At 31.6% G+C, this 27,764-nt stretch overlaps 1 long non-coding RNA gene across 2 annotated transcripts in view; it reads left to right on the top strand.

Annotated features, from left to right (window-relative positions):
* Positions 1–1,389: 1,389 nt before the first annotated feature.
* Positions 1,390–27,764, top strand: part of LOC117338929 — a 44,685-nt gene continuing 18,310 nt past the window's right edge. Inside the window, exons 1-2 of one of the 2 annotated variants that reach the window (XR_004535052.1) lie at positions 1,390–2,015; positions 10,365–10,445. This is a non-coding gene — a long non-coding RNA (uncharacterized LOC117338929). Of the gene's footprint in view, positions 2,016–10,364; positions 10,519–27,764 lie in introns of those variants that run through there. The other variant, XR_004535051.1, reaches the window with a different exon arrangement.

The raw sequence follows: 27,764 nt of genomic DNA, 5'->3' as shown, positions 1-27,764 counted from the left end.
TAGGTATTCTTTTCGAAAAATAATGTTTTTGTTTTCACATTTTCGGGCGTCATTTTAAATAAATATTTCTATGAATATTCAAAAGCTGTTGTTTAAATACAAATGATCAGCCTTGGTTTGAAATCTCAAGATGTATATTTAAATTGTCAAAAACTTTCAAGAAATAATCAGAAAATTTCAACAAAAGAAAACTATCAACGGGTAGAAAAGTGTATCTTTATATCTAGAATTCCTTCTAATAAATGGCAGAAAATCGAAAGTCATACTGTTAAAACATCACTCGTAATTTCTTTTTGTTTTCTTTCCGATGAACACACAAGGATACCGACAAACAATGCGGTTTGAAATAATATGTGTTATCTTAAAACTATGAAAACCAGTTATTATTGTTTCATTTTAAACTTGATAAAATATACCATTTGTATGCCAAGTGGAGTGGTTAAACAAAAGTTATTAGATATACATGAAACTACACTGGTTAAGAAAATTCTTTGAACAGTGAAAAAGGTATGAAATTTATTTAATAATATACAAAAAATCCCGAGAATAAATCTTCATTTTTACATATTTTTTTTTTAATTTCAATTTTGACCGGATATATATATGTTTATCTTTGTTTATCTTTCTGATTTCGACGAGAGAAAATAAATCATTATCATCATAGGAAGTTTAGAACTGGTAGAGATGTCAACACTATACTTGTGACGTTTTATATGTAGAATTAGATATGGGACTGTCTGTTTATCTCGTATCATACAACCATTTGTTTGTCTGGACTCGACAAGGCACAGGAGACATGGAAATCCTCAATTCTCGCTCATTACCTGTTAAATGCATTCCCTTAAGAGATATTTGGATTTCACAGGCATTAATTTAACAAGTTAAGTCCAAGATATACCACAAAAGTTCACGCCTAACCTCAAAGTCAGGTCGCCATATTCGGCTGCTCTCATAATCGAATTGGGATAAGATTAATCCGAAAAGTATACATTATACATAATGTCTCTGAAATGTACATTTCATATTGAAATCTACACGCTTGCCCGACACACACGCTAACAGTGTCAATTTCACATACCCGGGTGTATCTCACAGCCGATAATTCAACTGAGATAATTTCATTATTTAAATCCTTGTAGACATTAACCTATTTATAGATAACTTTCTAGTTTAGGTCCTTCAACATTTAAACATTTATTAATTCTTTTAAATTTTAAAGTGTTTGTCTTTGTTCCATTTTTGCTTCGACACTAAAATATTCACATTATTTATATATATACTGAACCTATCTGCTCACATACCCGCCGAACTACTCTTTAACATAACAAACACAGGTAAAAATTCTTTAACAAATCATATTAACACCTTTTTGATATCGACGAAAACCTCAGACGGGTAAATTGCACTGAGTTCGTCTGTCTGTGCTTTCTGCACCCCGCGTGTATTTTTCACGACTTTTGCGACAAAGCAAATCCCAATATATTAGCCGCTTTGATTGAATGGATATCTCCACCGGTTTTGGTTTCCCAATGAAGTTGTCCAATTCATTTATCCCACGGCTTAGAACGACCCAATGGTACCTCGCTGATTATCCACTAGTCTTACCGCTAGGGGAAGGGTCAAGTCTAGCTACCATACCACAGGACTTATTCAGCGTTAATTGAAATAAATCCATTTAGCCCTAAGTTTTTGTCCGTCTTTGCAAAATTTCAACTATCTCAATCTTCGAGCGAGCAGGAAGCTGAGACCTGGCTTAAGTCTCGTCGCCATTTTGAATCCCCCTGTTCTTCTTTGTAACGACTAGGACGATTTCCTGGCCAGTTTTGGCTCATCGCTGGTCAAACCCGTTTCAGGACCAAGTTGTAATGGACGTATTTACGTTTCAACGTTAATATTTGGGACATTCTCCAGAATTTTTTAGACATTTAAGTTGTGTATTGGTGATATCAAGCTATAGATGACTTTGTTTACTAAACTTGAACAATAAACAAGCTACACGGTGTCGCATATATAAGGTGAGTCTGTATTCTATATATATGTTTATATGTAAAATTATCATATTTTTTATTTTAATTTGTTTACATAAATAAATAAATAGTCTTCACTATTAAATTCAGTTTAGTTATCTTACGTTTTTTTCTGTCTGATATTTATAATTCTGTGTATTGAAATGAATAAGGAGGAACGCCGGGTTTTCGCGGTATCCGTTTTAACAAAATCACCGATTTTTCAGTTGAAAAACTTTCAAAATCATTCCGGCGTTCAGCTGGGAAAAAATTGCAATCAAATTGTTTAGAGAGTAATGAAAATAACGTGGATTTATTGGAAATTCGACAAACTGGAGCAAAAAGTATGTGTCATCTCATTACACCCTCTATTGATTTTTTCTAACAGAAATAAATTCATTCGTTGAATATTCATGTTTGTTTATTAAATTGATAACCGTGGGTATCGCCAAATAATTTAATTGAAAATTTTATGTGCAAGAAATAAATCGCAATAATCTTCACCTACCTTTTGCCTGGATTTTCTTTCCCTTCTCCTTCAGCGAAAATCCCTTTTGAACCCCTTGTCGCCATCTTGCATTCAACGGCCATCCACACATATCGCTCACACAAACAGGTGTACGGTTTCAAAACGAACGAAATTCCAGGCGCTGCAGAAATTAATTAATGTTTTATCACTTAAATTTATCAAATAGCATTAGTACAATCAACACATCTTCTTAGAATTTGCAGCTATTGTTTATTTTTCGCGATATTTGCTCCAGAATTCATAAGCGGTCCTCCCAAAATTGAACATTAAGTAGCGGCGCCATCTTGGATCGATGTAGATGTGGTGGAATCTACTACCGTCCTTGTTTTTTTCTGGTTTTATGAGAAAAACTCACTTTTTCGGGAGCTCAGCATAATTCTTTTAAGGTAACTTAAAAAGCTTCAAATTAAGTCGTTAAGAAATTATACATCTAAAATGAGCTACAGTAAATATTGATTTTCGTTGTTAAATTTTTTTTGGCTTTTAATATAAAAAATCGTTATTACTAAAGATTAGCATGTAGAAATATAATTTTACATATGTCTACAATATAGGTATGTATACCTACTCTAGACACGTGTTAAAATCGCCCCAAGGTTGACCTAACTCGGGTCTCAGACAGCGAAAACAACACCCGGTATATCATTCGCGGGTCATCTCGATTGCAATTAGGGCGGCGGGCCAGGTGAATTACTCTGACCCTAGAATGTTTTCGTGTAGGTATCTTGACCTCGTGCTCAATAATTTCCAAAATATTAAGTCTCAAGGAGCAGAGTATTAAGCAATATGTTTTGTTATTAGACGTGCGTCAAGATTAAAATCGACAGTTGTGATTAATACTTGGAACTCCCGGACCATAGGGAATTACTATTCACCTGTATTGCCTAGTTTATCAAGGTATTCCCGAATTTCGTTTCAAAAAGGTATTTATTTTTCATTTTTTTGCTGTTAATTTTCTATGTTACCTGTGTGATAAATTATGTCTCGTTTTGTCTATTTATGCACATTTCTAAGTTATTTACACCTATGTTTACAGTAAAAAGATAAATATCAGATAAATTATAATATATCTATTTAAATTCGTTTTATAATATGGCGTTATTTTGATATGTTTTCTTTATTTAAAATTAAATTGTATTATATATTTCGCATGCTGTTTATGAATATCTACAATATGATACATACGTATCAATTTAATATAGCATCATCTTGTTTTTTTATACAAATCATATATTTTCACTTAAGGCCAGAATCGTTATAATTTTAATGTTTATTGTTAATGATATATTTATACTTGCGTAAATTAAATATAAGAATCTTCATGTTTATGTATAGATTGATCACCTTTAATAATGAACTGGAATTTAGAAGAAACTTACTTCATAAATCTATATATGATTATTTATAGTGTATGACCTATATTTTTTAAAGCAAACTATTAAACGTGTGCGTAAAACATTAACATAAAATATGAAAATGGTTTTGTTTTGCAAAATATCATCTTTATTTATAGAATTTATGGAGCAAATAGATGTTAACTACCTTTAAAAGTTTTAGTAGAGATGAACATCAAACGGGCGTAAAACCGTACTGAAAATCCAAATTAATTCATCCAGTAATTATACATTCTCTCGGCCAATATCAACACTAATTAGCCTGAAATGACCACACGAAAAATCGATAATGCTTCCTTTATTTATAGACAGTAAAAACATATTTTTCTGGCACGGGGCGAAGATTTAGATTATTTTCTCCGTAAACTAAATCGGTATTTTTCAGATTTTCGCACCGATTGAAACCGTGCACTTATAAAATAACCAATATTTTTAATTGAATTTGCTAAGGCTTGAATTTGAAATACAATTTAATTGTTTCAGAAGTTTGTTTGTGATGTTCATGATATTTATGTGGGCGTTAATACTTTCTAAGAATACAAGTTAATATTTATAAGAGTAAAATAAATTTTGTATTATCTGAAAGAACACAAACAAGTCAGAATAAACAGTAAGGAACAGTTTTAAAATGAATATTAAGATGATGATTCTATTTTCTATTGCGCAAAATTATGTTATGTTTGGAATTAAGGGCTTAAACGGTATAATACTAAATCGATACCTTCTATTTATGGACGGAGGAAAAATCGATTTCCGTATAATAGCATATTTAGGACAATAACTAACACGAATTCACATTTTAATCACGATTCCTGTCAAGAGGAAAAATAGCCAAATTTCACAAATTGAAAAATGAAACATAGCAGAATAATTGACCTATTAAGAGGTCTCACTTGATGAGGTTTGGGGGAGGGCGAGAGGGGTAGCGTTAAAGTACAAGTACATTTTCTATTCTGTTCAAGATTTTCTCAAACATATGTAGTACATGTACATTCCTATGAAAGTATTACTTAAGATACGCACGTCATTATTAGCAGAACTGTTTAATAAAAACTCTTTATCCTGAAATAAATTAACAATATTCATGATATTTACATAAAGATTGATTTTTGAAATATTTATTCTATGTTAATATATCATAATTTATTTTGAAAATATTACGCTTTTATACGATAGCATATTTACTTCAACTAATAACTGTTTTAACAATTAAACCGTAAAAACTACCTTTTGATATATTTCACTATTGATTATAAGCAAAAAGAAAATTATAAATTGTATAAATTACCAATTTAGACTCTTTGCTTCAATTGATTATTTTTCTTTTAAAAGAAAAATAATCTATTGCTACACGGAGTCTAAATTGGTAAACAAACCGCCGGTTATTCGTCCGGCAAATAGCATGCTTATTTATTCTTTACCAAGAAATACTATTATAATTATTTATATGATCATTAATGAATTATCTTAACTTTAACATTGATGGTTGATGCGGCATATTATGATTCATTATTGAATTACACTTCAAAAAATGGAAAACGTAATACTAAGCAAACACGGAGAAATTGTTGACAAACAAGCTGCCCTTTTAAGTCACAAATTATTTTGTGTGAAACATATATATAAAACATAATTGCAGATTAGTTTTGAAACTATGATAACCCAACTGCCTTAAAAAAACTAGAAACAAAAACAAAAAAATTGAAATAACTATTTACTATCAATACAGTTTTCAATATATTCACTAAATTATTTACGTTAGAATATTGCTAAACTTCAATAGATATTTATATATTTATATATAGGTGTCAGATTTATATAGGTATTTTGACGCTTGTTTCTAATCCCTTTTGGTATAATTTTTAAATTGTATATATATCGTTAAATGGAAATTGACAAATAAAATACAGTTTAAACTAAACTTTAAAATATCAATAGATTTTTAATCTCTTAGGAATTTTTCTTTTCAATCTTTTGACCAGGAATAAACTACACGCCGACAAAATCTGTTTTATGCACCCTCATGAATTATTTATATACCTTAGCGAATGATACTTCGGTTAAAAGTGGTATAGGATTAAAAGGATATAATAAAAACAAATTATATTGTTTTCGGATCAATTTTCTTATTTACATGTATGTGGTTTTACAATTAAACTACAATTTTCTTATTTTGCTTATCTCTGCGTTTAAGCTATTTAAACAAACAAAAACAACAGAAAAAAAGACAGAAAAATTGAGAAAGAAATTTATTTTTTAGAAGATAACTTCACTTTTATAGATATATGATTAATTTTAGATATTTTCTTTATTTATTGTGTCACAGATATATATATACTATTTTTCAATTAAAGCAATTTGATTCTGGTTTTATTTCTTTCTAATATCTTATCCCCGCTATCGATTCAATATAAATCTTGCATTTCGTTTTTATTTTAGAGTTTTTTATCACCTTTTAATACTTTTATTGCTATCATGTTACAACATGTTAAAAAGTGTGATTGCATGTGTTATAAATCCTACTTACAGGCCAAATCACGCGGGACTGTTGTCGCGGCATATTTACAACCTTAACGGTAAATTTTATATTTCGCCAAAAGCATAATGCATTGAATTACTCAATCACCTGCACATTTCATCTACACGATAAACAACACCCTGTAAATCCCAATTTTATTGACTGTCAATACTTCATTTTTAGACGGCAGGAAGAAGTTAATATTTAATTATTTTACACTTAAATTGATTTATTGAATTCGCATAACTATGATAATATCCAATGGTAGGATCCAGAGGGCTTCCGAAAGGCTTATCGGTTTCAGCTGCCGAAGGTGTCTCTCGAGACATATCGTCCCATTTTTCAACATCCCTCTCATCTGATCCCAAAGTATTACAAGTTAAGCCAAACATCAGGTTTGCTTGTTTGTTTTCTTTATGTTGTTAACTAGACACACATCATGCTATGAAGTATGTTAATTAATTCTAATCAACAATAGCATGGCAATTATAAAACAACGGAATAAAGTAATTAAACATTTGTAAATAAAAAATGAATATTCATGTATTATATGAATAATTCATTATACGAGTCAAAATAAAATTAATACAGTTATATATCAACTAAATTAAATGTATATGAAGCATATTTTAGAGCCGTGTGCATTATGTTATACATTATATATTAGATATGAAATATAAATATCAAAACAGTATAAAAACTAAATTTTCACATTAATGAAATATTCGTTAACATGAACTTACCTTTATGTAAATGTCAGTATTGATTGCGACCGAATTCTCCTCTATGTTAACATACTGTGTTTCGCTTTCTGCAATGGCTCAGAATATGACAGAAGCTTCTGTGGTTGTATCTCGATTCACTGAACATACATACTTAAAATATCCAGATCGCCGTGTCATCTTTCTGAGGCATTTCCTTCAGGGAATGGTCAGCCGAATTTAAGACCACACAAACTAAATGTATACATTTCTATAAATAAACATAATGAAAAAAAAATATATTCACGAATATATTAGATTTTAGATAATACATTACCATCCAAGTAGTTTTTTCCTTTAGGTATTTGTTTTTAAACAGCAGTGAACAAATGTATATAAACAGCACACACATGACAAAATTATGTTGCTTCTAGGAGAGAAAAATCTAGGATCTAACACAACTTGGATATCTGAATATGTAGAAAGCATTTCCTGAATGAGTTGTAAATATATTTTTTATTCAATTTTATCTATTCTTAAAATCTGTTTCCAGCGACCTCTCGATTGTGCTTTCAAGTTGTTTTTATCTATTTAGTACTTATTCATGAATATCATATTTCGTGTACGGTACTTGACATTCAATACGAATAGGTTTAAATGGTGATACGTTTGGTTTTTCAATAAAAGAAATCAGATTTCTTAAACTATGTATGACCTATTCCTGGTAAGTGTTAAATTTTCCTTTTTACTTTCTTTGAGAAAACGTCACTCTTGTGAAATCACGCATATTCCTATGTTTTTTATTTAAACTCAGAAAGGATGATCTATCAATATTATAATTTGATATTCAAATATATCCATTCAAAGTGTAAAATGGATCGATTCATACGATTTATAAAAGTTGAATTGCTCGATTTCACTTGATTTATTCGTCTTCTATCTGCGTTGGAAACCTTTCGGAACTTCATATATCGAAAATTCATCCTTTGTATCAAAATACTTTCATTAAATTTTGATTTTATTAAAACAGAATATCAGACAGGTGTGAGCTTGTTTGTATCATGTGACTATATGACAAAATATCAAACATTTTCATAACATATCCTACTTTTAAACACTACTTATCCTGAATATTTGTATTGGCTTCACAATCTTGTTCTAACGTTGTGGAAACAAAAACAAAAAAATCCAATCTAAATTCTGACTCTTCTTAGAATCAATCTAGAATAAATATAACAAACTTGTTATGTGATTGTCAAAATGTATAATTCAATTTAAGGATTTAGCAATTTTACAAAGACGGCTTATAAAACCATAAATTGGATTAGCAGGGAAGTAAACAGGATCAAAAACAAATCTGATAAAATTTATTTACATAAAAGTTTGGAATTCGCTGTTCTAATAAAACATTAATAAATATTTTACAATGGAATTAATCCAATGACGAATCTCCATGATGTTTTGGTTTTAGTTTCGACCCCTTAAGTCTTTTTTCCAGTTCTTGACGTGTGGGTCATTACATATATCTTGACACCAAATAAATGGGTACGTACTTGCCAAATGGGATATTTTTATCCAATCAGCGCTCGCTATTCTAAGCTTGTTATGTAAATAATTGTAATAGGGATTTGCGAGTCAATGCAAAATGGCTGGAACATTTTTCTTCTCATTTGATGGTTTAATCCCTGTATATGTGAGTTTCTTTGACACAAATTCAGGAAAAGAGCCCCTGGCTAATACTATTCTGCTATCTAAGGATTTCATCAGAAGTCCTTCGGGGTTAAGGCTTTTAGAATATTTAGTTATTTTCAGAATATGATGTTTGATTTAATGTTGTCTTAGAAAATGTTTTGCTTATGTCAAGTGAATTGAAACAAGCCCAGAAATATTTGATGGTGTAAGATTTCTTACCTCGTACTTGATTAAGTTCAGAAATTTAATCCTTTAACAGGATTTTCTTTACCCCAGTAAGTAACATTTTAAAATGAAATTGGATATCTTTGAACTTTGATAATTTTATACTAACACTTTTATATATGTTTTGCAAATTTTTATGTTTATTTTTCATTCGTGATAAAATGTTAAAGAGAATGAAATTGAGTAAAAATTATTGAAAAGATTGATGAAATTATGATAAATCTTATGCTTCTACCGCTGATGGAAAGATGTATTTAAATTTTACGTGCCAAAGAAATGATCAATCATAACTCGAAGAAGTGTTGATATATAATTTGTGGCGGAGAGGTGAATAAATATTTCCTGTCACTGATGCGGAACCAATGGGACATCATTGTGTCTAAAACCCAGTAGAAACCTTGACACACATAAAATATCACGTTTCGTTCCTTGCAGAATTCGCAAAATGTGGTAACTTGGGACCCCACAGAATGTAACTACTCTGTCACGTGGTCACAATACATTCATTATAGGTCGGTACATATATCGGATTTCACTTTACAAGATACTTGTGAAACGATCATGCGATCTCTTCCTTTTTTTCTTTACTCGGGGCTTCTCTAAGAGCCCGGAGTAGTTACGGCTGGCCTTGCGATCGAGAAGTAAGCGAACCGTGATGGGAACGAAGCGGATTTGTTCTTATTCTTCACACAATAAAAATGGGGAATTGAATGTGTGTAGATTCTTAAAACACCATTATTGCGCTACATCTCGACAACAATAAAACTACAAGAACGCTGTATAGGCAGACTTCAACATAACAATAGATGCTCGCCTGACATAAAGTATTTGTAGGAAGGAGTGCAAGTGTTCTTGACCTTTTCCTACAAAAGCATGTATATATTTGTAAATGATGCTTTTTGTTGAAGTATATTTAGCCAGAATGTTCAACGATTTGATGTCAGATGACATATATATCTATGTGGGGTTATTTGTTGACATAAATTCAGAAACAATCCAAAATAAGTAAATGGTATTAATAAACAAAAATAGATCATAGAAATAAAGAATTAAAAAACAAAAAACATCCATAATTGCTGCCACCCCAGCTACTATCCCTTCATAACAAACAACCTAAAAATGGAAATTGATGAACATTCACATATAGTTCTATGCATTTTTTTCTTGACATCGAAGATTAAATTTAGTGTCCTTTTGAAATAGGTTTGTTAACATTGTGATCAAATAACTTCAGTAGATTTCACACTGTTAAGTATTACGTATATGTATTAATCTTATGCTTTAATTGTGTCTTTTCAGGGTCAATTATACTTACAGAAGATATATTTACATCTAATTCTGAGCGTGCACATGCGCAAAGAAAATACAGCTGGAGAAAAGGTATAAAGATTTATTTTCAATTTTGCTTTTTCTTTATTATACAAAAAAACCAAATAAATATCAAGTAAAGTGCTTTTATATTCGTATGTTTTAATTGAGATATCCTTGATCTTTATTAGAATGCTTAATTGATGCATTGACGACATACCATTTATGACGTCTAATCATGTGACAGGCAACTGCCAATCGATTTAGTATTTCTAAATATAGCAACGTATAGAGAGCGGGAATCAACAATGGGGGAAGCCCTAGAAATTGTTAGCAAATATTATACTTTGTTAAACAAACTGTAGCTTAACCTATTCACTAAAACATGCCCATTTATATTTATTATGTTAGGGAGACTATTTCTAAAAAACAAAAAAATATTTTATATGACATATACGCAGTCAATGAAGCGAGACAATTTTTACAAATTTGCACACAGATCGCAAGCCTAAATATGGCATAAATATACAGTACAAAGCAACAGTAGGAAGCACACAAACAAATATGCTATATATGATTTGCTTAAAAAGATATGAATACCTTATAATGAATTATTTTCCTTCTCATTATTATGTAGGCTATTTACACATATTCGATGTTGTAATTAATTCATATTCATGATTAATTGTCAAATAAACATACATCTAGAGCTTGATAAACAAATATATTCCAAATGAAAACAAATGCTGAAAAATGAATCCTGTTCCACGTATTAGATGTAAATACTGTTTGTTCAGATAAAAATCCAACTTAATTTTTCGAAATCATATTAATTAATCAACGTATGTCAATTTATTTCAATTAAAACAACAATCGTCAAACCAATTTCCTTTCTAAAGTATCCGTCAGCTTTCAAAACTATTTTTACATCTTTTTGAACTGACTTTTATTGATGGATAAATTTCTTTGTATACCATTGTTCAAGTAAACTTTCTGGCTGTACCTTTATCTTTCCATTACAAGCCACGCGAGCATACAATTTATTATGGTATAATGAAATAAGATGTTTTCATCTCTAAGATAGTCCGCAAGCTTCATTTGTCGGGTTTTGTTTTCATTAAACTGCTTTGAAGGCAGTCACAAAAAACTACAACTATCAATTATCATTTCGCTAACACCTGCAAATAGAAATAACAAGCGTTTGACTCTTTGTATTAGCATTATTTAGAAGTCAAGTTTACCGACACTGAAAAATTATCCTTTCAAACATATCATGCAATGAGTCGCCACAACACCCAGGGGCAAGGTTCAAATGGATGACTTGTTGGTATCCTGCAAGACTTTTGAAGTTGTTTGTATTATAGTGTGTATTCCTACCCGAGACATCTGTTTCGGGGGTAACAGACATCGAGTACAGTCACGTGCTAGGGTGGGTGTCATGGCCGGTCGGTTATATCAACCTGTTTGTCCCACACGTATCAGAAATATCAACACACGTTACATGAAGACTGCTATACCAGTTTGTATATCATCGCAAATATTAAATAAAAATACATAAAATTGACAACAAATAAAAGCAACATTTTGTATACAACCTGTGGATTTGTATGAATACAGCTTTTGAAACATCCAGCTTTTATTACATTAATATGCAAATACAATAAATAATCTCTAGTTTCTGCGTTTCATTACCGAAATAAAAGCAATGTTAAAATGATTCACTGACTTCATTCAGAACGAAAGAACACGCGTTGTTATAAGGCCATGTGTTTTCTGCTGTCGTGTTATTATGGTTGAATGTAATAAAATATATAAAAAGATGTTTATTTCATTACTCAGATTATTTGTGATAATGTATTATAAGCAGGGTATACCGACATGAAAAGAGAATTGTGATGTAAAATGCACATTCGATTCTCATGTCTCAAAAATGTCATGTCAGAATTTTTTTCAGTTTGCAAAATGTTTAAAACAACTATACAGCTGGATTAGATTTCAGATTGTATTTCAAAAAATAATTTACTCTAGCTCGGTCTGAAGAACATTTTGATATTTCCCCCTACTTTATAAATTACTGTCAAAATCTATTTTCGCTGCAAATCAAATATACTGACACATTTTTATAATTCATAAATCAACTAAGCAATAAAATAGTCATTTTAAAATGGTATGAAAACAACATTCACTTTCCCTCAATAAACATGATATCTTACCAAATTTATGTCACTCTAAACTTCGGTTTGCGTTTGTATCATGGAAAACTATCCAGTCTTCTGGAACACCGTCACTCCCCGGCGATATAAACTTGGTACTAGACCTGTCCTGCTGTTGTCACAATATAACATACCTTGCAATACATTTTGACATATACACATTTAACTTCAAAGCATAAAATGATAATAGCAGCTATGAAAATATTTTATGATTCGTTTTAAAATTCCTATATTTATTTTTTCAAGGTTATGTATTTTTATTAATCTTAAATTTCGCATTATTCTTTTCAAATATGCTTTATATTTTGTTAGAAACGAAACATAAAATTCTCAAAACTGAATAAACAAATTATCCGGGGTATGCATCCAAAGTGGAACTCTCTCTGTTGGAATTCAGTTTAGTCACTTGATACGTTACGGTTCAAAGGACGAGCTTCAATGGCGGACATTGAATATTCACACTGTGACTTAAATTGCCTCCTCCATTTTCAAGGTTTGACTTTGACTTTTGTACTTCTTTTCATAAGATGAATAAATTATTCAAATGGGAAATACATTAAAATAATGTGTTTTTGGTGTGAAAAATGTACTGGTGAAAGGATGATGAAAGCTATCTATAGAGATATGGAAATTATGTGAAAACGATTATTACCAGGGTATACATCAGATATATCTGCCATGAATATGTCTAGCAAACCATTCTTAAACATTATACATAATGAATAAATGCATAAATTAGCCTTCTCTACTTCTACGAAAGTATCAAACTTCCTATCGTAAATCAAACAACCACGACAACATGGAACAATATATGTTTACATGTATCTGATAATTTTCAAAATAAAAAAAATTAAATTAGGAAATAAAATATGCCACATCTTCTGAATACCAATGGCTTGCAGCAACTTGTGATATGTTCATACAAACCTGTTTAATCTGACAATCTGTGTAGAACGGATTACACAACCTTTGGTGTTGCACATTAAGCCAAGTATATATTGAAAATGTATTTCATTAGAAATAGAATGTTTTCTGTGTTATTTTCTTTTAATCAATAACCATTGTATTCTCTTTAGGAGTCAATGCACTGTTTAACATGACTCATCATTTTTGTGCTCTACGAACATCCGCAATGTGATACATTCCGTTGTGAGGCCCTTTCTTATATCGTCCCCGGTTAACTCAAGAAAGAACGACAACTCTGTCCTAATTAGATTTTCTTCCTTATCGCCCTTTGACAGTTTGTCGACACATAGATTAGCACCAATGAACAGTCCGGGCAACCTGCTCAAGTTCGCTACTAAACTGTTTCACAAATCTTGCTTTCAATTACTCTATTGTGACAAGCGAACTTTATTGTATACATGACTTTTATCAAAAAGAAATTAATCTCTCGATTGCCAGATCAATTCCTTCATTATTTTCCATTTATGGACAAAGGCCGCCACATAAGGTTGCTATCCAGCGAACCAGTTTGTTATTTTACGCGGCGCAAGACATGTTGTATTTAACTTATAAAATATGACTCTTTTGTTATCACATATTTTACGTATTATATCACATTTGAGACCATGGCGAGAACGCTACAACCAATTTTACCCCGAACAAAATCTAAATGTACACAAATACGAGAATGATATATCTGACATAGTGAGTTCTAATGCCACAGTAAAGATAATGGTTTAGAATTTCTTAACAACGTTATATAAATGAGCAGGCTTACTCACTCCTATGGCTGGCAACGTGCTGAAAACATGGCTATTAGTCACACCACACATACCATAGTGAGATGTTGAGTGAATTAAATACCCCTGTCATCCGTCACAGGTTAATAAGGACGGTATAAGCCATGGCATATCAGGATTAAACTACTAGAAGAAACTGTGGCAATGATCAGCATACATGTACTTAAAATATAGTTTGAGCAAATGTACTTATAATGTATTTATTAGCCTAATCAGTATAAGGTTTTCATTTGTTCTTACTGCCTGATTTTTTCTTTAAGACAGGTGAAAAAATAAAACACAGCTTTGGAATATGTTAATGAAGATATGAAGAATTTGATTCCATATAAATACCATTAACGTCTTAACGAAACTTTGGTCTTTGATCAAGGAACAAATCTCAATTATTTCTAATTTTGCGTTTTGAGTTTTCAAAAATGTAAACACGGAGGAAGGCAGTCATATGATTCCTATTCAACCCTATCAATCTGGTACTGAATAAAGACACTCATCAACTAGACATTAACGCGAAATACTTATATTGACATGCATTTGTTATGTTACATTTCACGAAAAAAGTATTATTGAAATTCTGCTAGAGTCACACACAAACGTTTACATCGTAATTAATTTTGCTACATAGCAATACATAGCAATCACTGATGTTTGCTATTTGATTTATGTTTTTTAAAGTTTTCAGTATCCCGGTAAAATTGATTGATTTTACCTACGCCAACAGCAAAAGTTAAAGACAATATGAAAACAGTTTTCACTCATAAGAAGGTTACATATTTTAATATCTTCTTTTGATATCATATTTGTAAAAATATTAATTGATCAAAAATATCATTCAAAACCATTAAATTAAATATTAATGTTTTGAGTAATGAAGGTTAAATGTTGTCGTTTAAATCAAAATGTGCTCCTTTTTATTTCAGTCAATTGATTAAATACATTATTGATAAAAGAACTTTACAAAACTTCTTAGGTGTTGATAGCTGTTTATAGTTATAAAACTCAATATCTGGTCTCACAATGAAAAACAATACCCATGTAATGTATCGGTAGAAATTAAACAAATCAATAAGTCTGCCACGTGGTATCATAAAACGAAATCAACATGCAATAGACATCTGGAACACATTTCTTCTAACGAAAACAAACAAATAAATGTCTAACATCTCATGGGACAAAAACATGGGATTCCTAGCCCTGTTAAAACTTAATTCCTATGCAGTCGGCAACTCAAGCAGATAAATACTTACATTTCAAGCACAGGACACACAGCATGCAGCCCAGTATACAAATCTTTGTGTGACTGTTGTGCAGTACGTACTCAATTAGGACGAGATCTTACCATCTGTCAATTACCTTTACTACACTTAAAGCGATGCATTTAAGGAATTAGGTAAAAAGGTCCTTTGCCTACGAGAAACCTCTAACTTGTGAGGGTGTAATTTAACAACACTTATACGATACAAATTGCACATTGACAATAGACACCATTGCATCTTTTGACGATAGCTATCCATTTAAATGTATCATTTTCTTTTAACAAATATGATATCACCTTACACCGTGGTAGGTAATTGAAAAATATTGTTTATTTTTAACTTATCGTTAACTATTCTGCAAAGGAATATTAACTTTGAATTTAGAAAAGTATTGCTCAAGTGCGTATACAAAAAGATTGGTTAGCTTGACCTAACAGGGATAACTTCATTGGCAAATATAAAGCATGCACTTTCAGATCAAACTTATATTTCATCATGATATTTGCCTTCAATTATAATTTTAAATACTAGAAACGGCAAAGACAACTACTTGCACATGTAATTCTTAAATTATGAACACAAATATATAAAACCACTGTGAAATATCATATTTTAATAATATCTATTTCAAGAATATGATTTTATATTTGCTCATCGTAAATCAAACTATGTGAAACACACGTCTTAAGAAAAACCTATATTTATATGAAGAGCAATAATCAAATATGATAGTGATTTTATTACGTTTTTTCTTTCAAATAAAGTTTTCAGTATCCCAGCTACACTAATTTTACGTACAACAAAAGTTTAAAACAATGTGAAATAGTTTTCACTCATAAGAAGGTTACAAAGTTTAGCTTTTTTTCATAATGTGAAACAAACTTCAGATATATTTGGAAATTGCGATTGTCTTCTTAATTGCATCTATTACATATTCATAATTGCAATATCAAAAGCCAGTATGGATATTACAAATCTCATTTGCATACCAATAATACATACAAATGTACATTATTGATAAAACCAAAACCCATTTCGGCTGCTATTCCAGTTAATTACATTTAAAAAGCCCTTTTTGATGAAGTGACTAATCTAACAACATAATAATAAATAAAACTATATACAATTATATATCTATCTATCATTCTATAACTAAAATACTTGCAATTGTGTGGATTTTGTTTGTCTGTATTTTACTGTATTTTAGATAGTTTAGCTTAATAGCTTTTGTTTAACGTTTGAAAAAAACGGACGTGACGTCTGATTTCTTTGAAAAAGGTAGATGACACCTGTTCGACTAAAAAAAGTATTCAACACCTGCAATGAAGTCATCACTTAACCTATACGTTAAATCTAGACATAAAGGATGTATACTTTACCTCTCAAGACCCAGCCGCAAATGGGTTAAAGGGAAAATCTCTTTATGGTTCATACTGAATCATGGCGACGGTTGTTGTAGACTAAACCGGGAACAATGTTTTAGCTTTGTGTCGCATCCATTGGGGGCTATAACAGGAACAACTGATTGCTTTTTACCCTGGACCCTACCGCTACCTTAACAGCAACTGGCCCCTTAATTGTTATTATTTCCTAATATAGGAATGGCAAAGAAATCAGATCAAACGATTGGAGGAAGTGACAGACATTGAAGATGGAATTTCTTTAGTAAATGCCCCATATTTTCTGTTCTTTGTCATATTTACATACTTCATTATGCATCCATGTGAAATTTGATATGTCCCAGCTATGGTTTTAAAAGGACGTTTAAGTACTGGCCGCTGATGCTGTTAAGTCCCTTGTTGATAAGTAATGGTATGTTATGTGCACAGAGAGTAATGTGAATCCTATAGAATACATCACGTGACACAAAGATAATGATTGACATCTATTAAGGGACAAGCACATCGGTCGTTCCGCTTCGATATATCTGTCGTACATTTCGTTGTGTTCCAATCGAACATTCGAAAGAGATCCCACGTGCTAATTCAGCAAGTGCAAAAAGCAAAACAATATAAATCATTAAGCACACGACTGGAAAATTGGTAAATTAACGAATTACAAAGTCATTATTTGCTTTGCAACATAATGCGTCTACAAATTTATGTTTAATCAAAATGTCCTGCAGGATGAAAGCTTTATCAACCCAATTTTTCATTTAGGAAACAAATGCGTTTTTTAATATCAAAGCTTCCATATCAGATTATTAACAAATGTTAAATAGAAATAAAAATATAAAACTGCTTCAAGACACGAGGACACATTATATCAACACACATGGAATGCATACAATACCTCAACATACATTGATGAAACTAAAAAAACATGACCTCACAAATATACAAAACCTTCAGGACACAAGGACACGGTATGCAATAACTTCAAGCCAGGATGGCACAATATACAACGGCATCAACCTAAATGGGCGGAATTTACCACAGTGTCAACACAGAAGGATACAATAGACAAGGGCGTCAACACACCAGGACACAATATATATTGGCGTCAATACACAAAGGCAAATACACAAGGGCGTCAACTCAAGGACACAATAGACAAGGACGTCAACACACAAGAGACACAATATGCAATAGCTTCATCATTCAATGACACAATATACAATGGCGTCAGCACACGTGGACACAATATGAAATGGCGTTAACACACATGGACACTATATACAATGTGTTCAAGACACAAGGACATACTATACAATGGCGTCAACACACAAGGACACAATATAAAAGGGCGTCAGCACAATGCCATATACAATGGCGTCAACACGAGGACACAATATAAAAGGACGTCCAAACATAGAAGGACACAATATACAATAATGTCAACACACAAAGGAACAATATTGGTAGTTCCAGTTTAAAAAAGATAACTGATACCACTGTCTTAATATAAAAAGACAAAACATGTCACTGCGTTAACACACAAGGGTGAAAGATGGAACGTTAGTAAACATTGTAAAATGGACAGGCTTAAAATTTTAACAACAGCATCAATCCACAAAAAAAGTACGAAATATAAAACGCCAATTTATGGAGAAAAATATCTCTACGTCTCATAATAACGGGGCAAAATACACAAAAGAGTAACCTACATCACATATTAAACACATTAAAATTTCATTTATCTTGCCGTAAACATACCAAATTAGGGACAAATGAACGTAATAGTCAATAAGACATCAACAGAAAGTACAAAAGATACTTTATAGAAGATATATCCATTAGCTAAGACCAACTAATTATGTACAATTAAGAAAGGGAATTGACAGAACCTTTATTTCATATTTTTCTAGATTTAAAACATGAGGATAATCCAATTCGTCTTTCCTAAATCGCTCACAATATGTTTTATACCGCTAAAATGACGCATTTAAGAAACAAAAGTAAAAAATAAAAGTTTTATATGAATACATGTTGTCCAGTTTTGATTAGTTACAATTTATAACGCCTTACCTTTCTCTTTATGCTACAACCAGTGTAAAATCCATGCTTTTTTCTGGAAATTTGCAGTAGTTTTAAGTTTTTGAATATTAAATTTGAAGGAATAAAGGAATAACATAGATTGAAAATTAACACCAGGACGGCATTTTTAACAAAAAAAATCACGAACACTTCATATTATATCCTTCGCTGTTGATTACATGCAGAAGGAGATTACAGATCATATGCAACGAAACCAAACACAAAATTACCAGATGTTTTGAAAGCATTTCAGATGTGCATCAACCCATTTCGTTAGATACAAATATCCCTATGAATAAAGTTGAATGTAAATGATATGACCACCAAGCAAGACTCATTATTTGTGTTCTAAGAGAGCGTTCAACGTACCATCAACCGAGAACACCTTTGAAAACAGTTCTAGAGATAACTTCTATGCTATTACCAGCAACAAAATACCTGCCTTGAGTTGCCTTACTAGCAATCAATCAATCCGACATCAGTAGTGACTATCCTTAGACGATCAGCTGTATCTTTTTCAGCCCAAGTCTTTTGAAGAGGTTTCCATATAATTAGAATTTCTACGCTAGAGTTGTTTAATAACTTCTATATCCGAGAAAGATTTTTATGGTTTGCTGTTAAATAGATGATTTATAAATATTTCTAATATGAACTCTACTGAAAGCAATTCGATGCCAAGTAAAAATGTTTGAATTTTAAAAACTTTTAGACAGAATGTTTTCAATCAAAACGGGACATTCAAATTCTATTAAAACTTCGTACTAGAAAAAAGTCATGAATTATTATATCGATTGGCAATTTAGTACGACTATCTCAATATATTCAAAACAAGCTGGATATATTTTTTCTGGGACATTCATCAATAATGTAGGGTACATTTCATATATTTCTTTAACGTCTTATACAAAAGTGACATATGACATTTGGCCAAGATTAATACTTTTTTTATAGTATTGTATTTAGAATGGTGATGTTGGTTTCATTAGTGATGTTGGTTTCATTAGTGATGTTAGTTTCATTAGTGATGTTAGTTTCATTAGTGATATTGGTTTCATTGCTGATGTTTGTTTCATTGCTGATGTTGGTTTCATTAGATTGCTAAATTTAGCGAATGTTGATTTCATTTTTGTCTGAAACTTATAAAAAAGATATATTTGAAAAAAATACAGAGTTTATAGCCTAAGTTGCAGAACAAATGTTTTTCTTTCTGAAAAAATAAATGAAATCTAGCTCTTTGTGTCCAATATAAGTTGATTAATCGACTTTTGAGATGAAATGGAATTTTATCCTTTGCATCTTCGTATTTCTTCCCACTTGGTAAATTGCTATATGTGTTCCATCAAATATGTTTTCTCGTTTGAAAAATGGGTTTCTGTTAACACACTCTTTCGATCTTAATGTTTTGGATGTTGTTGAATTAGTAACAAAAGCATAGTGAAATTGTGAACCCAGACCAAGGGGTTTTATTTATACAAATGCATTTCTTAGGAATTTTATAATATTTGATGATATCAATATCGAAAATATGTAGTATATCATTTCATTGAAGTTGCCTTTTTAAATAAAGTTTATAAGAAATCTTAGACATTTATCAAATACTAATGTTGTGACGTCACTGTTCATTGAAATCATATGCAAAATCCACATAAGATGTGTTTCATCTTCTGAACATGACATATCATAAAACATACTGTGTATATTCTGAGCAGGTGCTCTCTTGCTATGAAATTGGGCTTTTTCTTTTTCCATTCAATTTATTATATCGGTTTCATTATATTGATAAAGTTTGACTATTTTGTTAAATCTATAAGCTAAAATCAACATGTGAAGGGGGGATAACTCATATTGCAAGACATAATCGATTATAAAACAATGAAATAGATAAAAATAAATAGATAAATAAATAAAAGTAGTTTCATGCTTATGCTATCTTGGTGTTACCAAAGAAACATTATAAGCATTAAAACGAATGTTTATTTCTAATCAGACATCATTATTGATCTGGAAAAAAAAAATTAGTATATAAAGAACAATATAATGATATCAGTTTTGCCACGAAATCAACCCCAGATCGCACACACACATATATATATAATTATATAGATATAAACACCATATACTACACTTATTCGAGAAGCGCAATATTGATAGTGGTATATAGATATATAAGACAAAATATTATTAGACAGTTCAGAAATGATACGTTGCGCTCAAGTTTAAGTCTGCATAGACTTACCTGAAGATATTGAGGTCAAGTACTGACCTATCAGTGGCCAGCCGTAAGCACTGACCATCAGACGATCGTCGTCAGTAGGTCGACAAGTGTCCATCCCCTGACTGACCTTGGCCCACGGGTGTACTGTTCATACCGTAATTTGTCTTCCTTGGCAATGCACCAAATTAGTGTCTTCTTATATACAGGAGCAAGTCAGTTATGTTTTCACTTCAAACACCCTCTTGGCCAATTGTGCTGCACTTGTATATTATTAAACAGTTCTTTATGTTCGCAATGGGCTAGGCAATGCGGTCAGGCTAATATGATGTAGAATATGATGTGACCTGACAGATGCTATATGGCGAAATCATAGTTTCAGACAGTTACACTAACATTCTGATAGCTGCATCTTTTACGTCAACATCACAACAGGTGAAAATACCTATAACGAACTTTTTTGGTTTTCCGAAATAAAATTATAAAATGAGGTGCCCAGCAATAAGGATGACGTTTAAATACGTTGGAGGAAATTGTGAAAAAAAAATTATAAGAGAAATATACATGCATGAAGAAATATATTCTTACCCGTAAATTATTACCTAATTGAAGCATATAGATAGAGTGAAAAAAAATCTGCCACTTAGGGAAATGAGAAATGTGTTCTGTCAAAAGAAGACGGGCATTTTAAATGTGTTTAAAATTATCACGATTCATATGACAGAGAAAAAAATCCTGCTCATGAAATATCTAGACAAGTCTAAATGCCTGCATTGTATTTCCACATTTCAAGCGAAGGCTTTTCATTTTCAAGGTCGGTTATCGTGAAGCTAAATACCCTTTTTATGCTCTCGGCGCAATTGACATAATTACGAGATCAGTTTACATGCAAGAACCGAAATTGTATCAAAGAAAAACTGTCGAAATCATATCAATGTTATAAATATGCACGTTTAATATGGTAAAACTTAAAAAAAATTAATTCATAAGTTTCGTTGTAATGCCGCCTCAATTTCATTGTGTTGCTATCATTTTTTTGTATCAAGTTCTAGATGTTGTTTTCAATAGTGATGTTGGTTTCATAAGTGATGTTGGTGTCATTGGTGATGTTGGTTTCATTAGTGATGTTGGTTTGGTTAGTGATGTTGGTTTCTTTAGAGATGGTTGTTTCATTAGTGATGTTGGTTTGGTTAGTAATATTGGTTTCATAAGTGATGTTGTTTTCATTGGTGATGTTGGTTTCATGACTAATTTAGGTTTCGTTAATGATGTTGGTTTCATTAGTGATGTTGGTTTCATTAGTGATGTTGGTTTGGTTAGTGATGTTGGTTTCTTTAGAGATGGTTGTTTCATTAGTGATGTTGGTTTGGTTAGTAATATTGGTTTCATAAGTGATGTTGTTTTCATTGGTGATGTTGGTTTCATGACTAATTTAGGTTTCGTTAATGATGTTGGTTTCATTAGTGATGTTGGTTTCATTAGTGATGTTGGTTTGGTTAGTGATGTTGGTTTCTTTAGAGATGGTTGTTTCATTAGTGATGTTGGTTTGGTTAGTAATATTGGTTTCATAAGTGATGTTGTTTTCATTGGTGATGTTGGTTTCATGACTAATTTAGGTTTCGTTAATGATGTTGGTTTCGTTGGTGATGTTGGTTTCATAAGTGATGTTGGTTTCATGACTAATTTTAGTTTCGTAAGTGATGTTGGTTTCTTTAGAGATGGTTGTTTCATTAGTGATGTTGGTTTTATTACTGGTGTTGTTTTCATTGATGAGGTTTGTTTCATTGGTGATGTTGGTTTGGTTAGTAGTATTGGTTTCATAATTTATGTTGGTTTCATTGGTGTTGTTGGTTTCATTCATAATTTTGGTTTCAATTGTGATGTTGGTTTCATAAGTGATGTTGGTTTCATTAGTGTTGCTGGTGTTGTTAGTGATGAAGGTTTCATTGGTGATGTTGGTTGCATTTGTGATGTTAGGATCATTTTTGATTTTTTGCATTGCTTTTGGTGTATTGTATTGTTTGTTGCAGTGTTCCTTCTTTTTGTTTGAGTGTTTTTCTGTGCCTCTTCAATTAAATGACTCCTCAAGTTTTAAAATTGTGTCCATTTTCGTTTGGTATCTCGTTATCTTCTGTTGCTGTCTTCTTCTTTTTTTATTTGATGTCCTTTCAGGTCTTGACGTTAACTTTGTTTCTGACTTCCTCAGGTTTAGATATCGTGTTCAATGTCGTGTTGGTGCCTTCTAATTTCTTGATGTTGTCTCCAATATTTGGTGTATCAGCATTTCTTTATCATTTATGTATTTTTCATTCATTCATTTTTTTCCTGTGATCTTTGATTTTGTTTAGAATCATTTCAGTTCTTGATCTTGTGTTTAATTTCACTCGTTTCTTTCTGCTAGATATTGAAGTTTTCTTTGATTTGTTCTTGTATCTCTCCGGTTCCTTCTATCTTTTAAAGAATCCTCAGACCAAATGTCTACTCCCTCCAAAATAATTTTCGATGGGAATTGTCATAATTATCTTTTAGATGCTACTTATCATCCATGTCTGTCAAGCGGTTATCTGATAGAGTACAGAGACTATATAAATGCAGCTTAAGATATTACTTTACCCAACTGGCGAGCTGCATCCTTACCCCACATTTATTGCTTAATTGAACCATGCTGATTTGCTGGACAAGGTATCAACCACTTAGTAGCAAGATTAATGTGTTCTGTCAAAAGCGATATCATTGTGCACAGTTTTTTAAACTCATACATTATTTCTATTCAGTCTTCAAAAAAACATCTCGTTTCGTATGACATTTACACTTGAAATATCTGAAAATGCCTAAAGGATCGCATGATTATTTTATCATTTCTAGTCTTGACACCGTTTAGGTGGCCGACAGTCGACTCTTGTTTTGTTTGACAATCACCTACAGCTAACATAATCGTTATATCAGTTAGCTTCTGTATACTACAAAGTTATCTAACAACACATCTGGCATTTTATTCAGAATGCAAATAATTAGATATGTTCAAAATTCAGCAAGACAAGAAATGAAAGTCTTGAAGGTCAATTATCTCTCCTTTTTTAGTTATCTACTTGTAGTGTTTTCTCGTACAAAACCTTATAAGGTTAAACGATTCTGCTTGTGTGGTAGCACTGCAATATTTAACTCTGGAATAAACAAATCCATAGATTTACGTACATACTATTATATTGCTTATACAAAAAGCGTTGTCTTATGTTCAGAAAAAACTAACAGGTTTCAGCTCGCCAAGGACATACACACGATAAGGTGACCTGATTTGAAAACCGATTACAGATCATTAACATCAACAGAGTTCTACAAACTTCTGTTCAAATCCTTTTAGATGTTTAAACGGTTAAAAGAAATGGACCAGGTTAATACAGATAGTAAAATTAGAAATAAACATCCGTAACATACATCATAGTCCTTAACATACATCATACCTCAGTAACATACATCATACGTCAGTAACATACATTATACGTCAGTAACATACATCATACATCCGTAACATACATTATACGTCAGTAACATACATCATCCATCCGTAACATACATCATACGTCCTTAATATAATCATACGTCAGTAACATACATCATACGTCCGTAACATACATCATACGTCCGTACCATACATTATACGTCCGTAACATACATCATACGTCCGTAACATACACATACGTCCGTAACATACATCATACGTCCGTAACATACATTATATGTCCGTAACATACACCATACATCCGTTATATAATCATGCATCCGTTATATATATCATGCAACCGTTATATACACCATACCTCCGTTATATACATCATACATCCATTATATACATCCGTTATATACACCATACATCCGTTATATACACCATACATCCGTTATATACATCATACATCCGTTATATACACCATACATCCGTTATATACACCATACATCCGTTATATACATCCGTTATATACACCATACATCCGTTATATACACCATACATCCGTTATATACATCATACATCCGTTATATACACCATACATCCGTTATATACATCATACATCCGTTATATACATCATACATCCGTTATATACATCATACATCCGTTATGTACACCATACATCCGTTATATACACCATACATCCGTTATATGCATCATACATCCGTTATATACATCATACATCCGTTATATACATCATACATCCGTTATGTACACCATACATCCGCTATATACACCATACATCCGTTATATACACCATACAACCGTTATATACATCATACATCCGTTATATACATCATACATCCGTTATATACATCATACATCCGTTATATACATCATACATCCGTTATGTACACCATACATCCGCTATATACACCATACATCCGTTATATACACATACATCCGTTATATACACCATAAATCCGTTATATACACCATACATCCGTTATATACACCATACATCCGTTATATACATCATACATCCGTTATATACATCATATGTCTATAGCATTTGTTTCTCGTTTCCATACTACTTAAATTCAACAAAATACTGCAAATATATTCATATTGACTATTTACATTCATTTTGTTATAATGTCTTGACTTGGGTACATTAATCCAAAAGAAATTGAAAGAAAAATAGTTGATGAAACTACAGCTGGCGATGATAACACAGTTCAATTAACATGACACGTTATGCAATTGTACTTGTGTGTTAATGTTAAATTCATATTTGGAAATGTGAGTTGTGCATCGAATACAAGTTGTATATTTTCGAATATGTTATTATTATCTTAATATAAAGAAATATTTCAGTTTTAACAACACATCTTGTAATCTTTGAATATATTACTTCTTGAAAAAAATTAATGTTTTTTAAAAATGCCGAATATATTATATAAAGAATGCTATCAATGTCTTGCACATCGCTGTGCTCAACATAAATCTTCCATAGCATCCATTATATCATTTGTCTAAAAGATGATGCATGCTATGCACCACAGAACATATTTTGCACATCAACTGCATATTACGTTGTCATTGAGTGATGCAGATAGCGAAATCTAGATTAATGTTTCATACAAAGATGTTATCAACACTTAATTGGCAATAGCGGAGCATCCCAAAGGAAACATCATCCACTATCTCAAAGTGAATTTTGAAACATGATAATCAACATAATGTTTCTTGGGGTGTATTCAATAGAAAGAGTTTGGTAATCGATATCTTTTTACACTAACTTGATATATGAAAGGTTACTAGCAATAAATTTAAGTCCTTCAAGGACGTTTTTTTTTGTTATGATATGGCTTTTTTTTTTTACAATGCTGTATTTTGCAATTACCGTAATTGCCAGTCTGATCAAGCATCTGTAGATCGTACACGATAATAAAGGAAACCTTCTTTATACCACCAACTTGTAGAAACCTTCTATAAACCGTCAACTTTAAGAAAGATTTCTTTATACTGTCAACTTCATGGAAACCTTCTTTATACTGTTAATTTAAACGACACCTTCCTTATACTATCAACTTTTCGAAAACATTCTTTATACAGTCAACTTAAAGGACAACTGTTTATACCGCCAACTTAAAGGGACCCTTCTTTATACCGTCATAAACCAATTGAGAAAGCCTTGGCGGTAGTCGAGGTGCAAACGAATATATACGAGATATCATAACGGAATGTTCTTAATTCACTATTGTTCTATACTAGCACATATTTTACTAACCAGGTGAGTCATTTTGTCAAGATGGAAGAAGACAATAAAAAATACTTTTTTTCAAATTAGGTAACATAACATGCATATGTGAAGATCATTTCATCTTAAAGGCTCACGGGAATGTAGATATAATATTGTTTTTAACATTTATCAAATATGGGAAGACTTACTTGCAAAATATATGATATGGTAAAAATAACATTGACATTTGTCCCCAAAGTGTGACGTCATGCTTTTAGATTAAAGGAAAATGGTTAAATTTTGAGAGCTGCAACAACATCTTTTCGAATTTTTATCTGATACAAAATTTCTACGGAGAATTCGGATAGGCATTTTTTCCTCTTTAGCTGAGCGATATATTGCAGCTGGTATTTACCAGGATTTCATACTCCCCCTCCAGAAAAAGACTCGTTCTCGGGTATTTCCATAGGTAATAAAGCACATGTCCTGTTAATTTAAATCATTGCCTCAGTAAGGAATCGAACCCGGACCTCTGGCTTACTAGTCTTCAACCGAGTAAGCTAAAGAGAAGATAACTGAGTGGCATATTGCGGCAAGTATTTACCAAGGTTTACAGTATGTATCTGCGTGTGTGTGTTTGGGAGTTGCAATGTTCCCTTTCTCTAATAACAAGGTACATTCAAGTAAACAGATGTCAAATCACCTTTCTAATTACGGGTAAGGCTTCTCCACGTTTTCACGTTAACATCTTTTTTTTACATTATCTGATTAATGTCATTTAAGATACCTAGCAACAATTCTACAC

The sequence above is a fragment of the Pecten maximus genome, chromosome 1 (genome assembly GCF_902652985.1).
Source record: "Pecten maximus chromosome 1, xPecMax1.1, whole genome shotgun sequence".
NCBI lineage: Eukaryota > Metazoa > Mollusca > Bivalvia > Pectinida > Pectinidae > Pecten > Pecten maximus.
The sequence above is the reverse complement of the archived record's forward strand: the minus strand, read 5'-3'. Positions and strand labels throughout refer to the sequence as shown.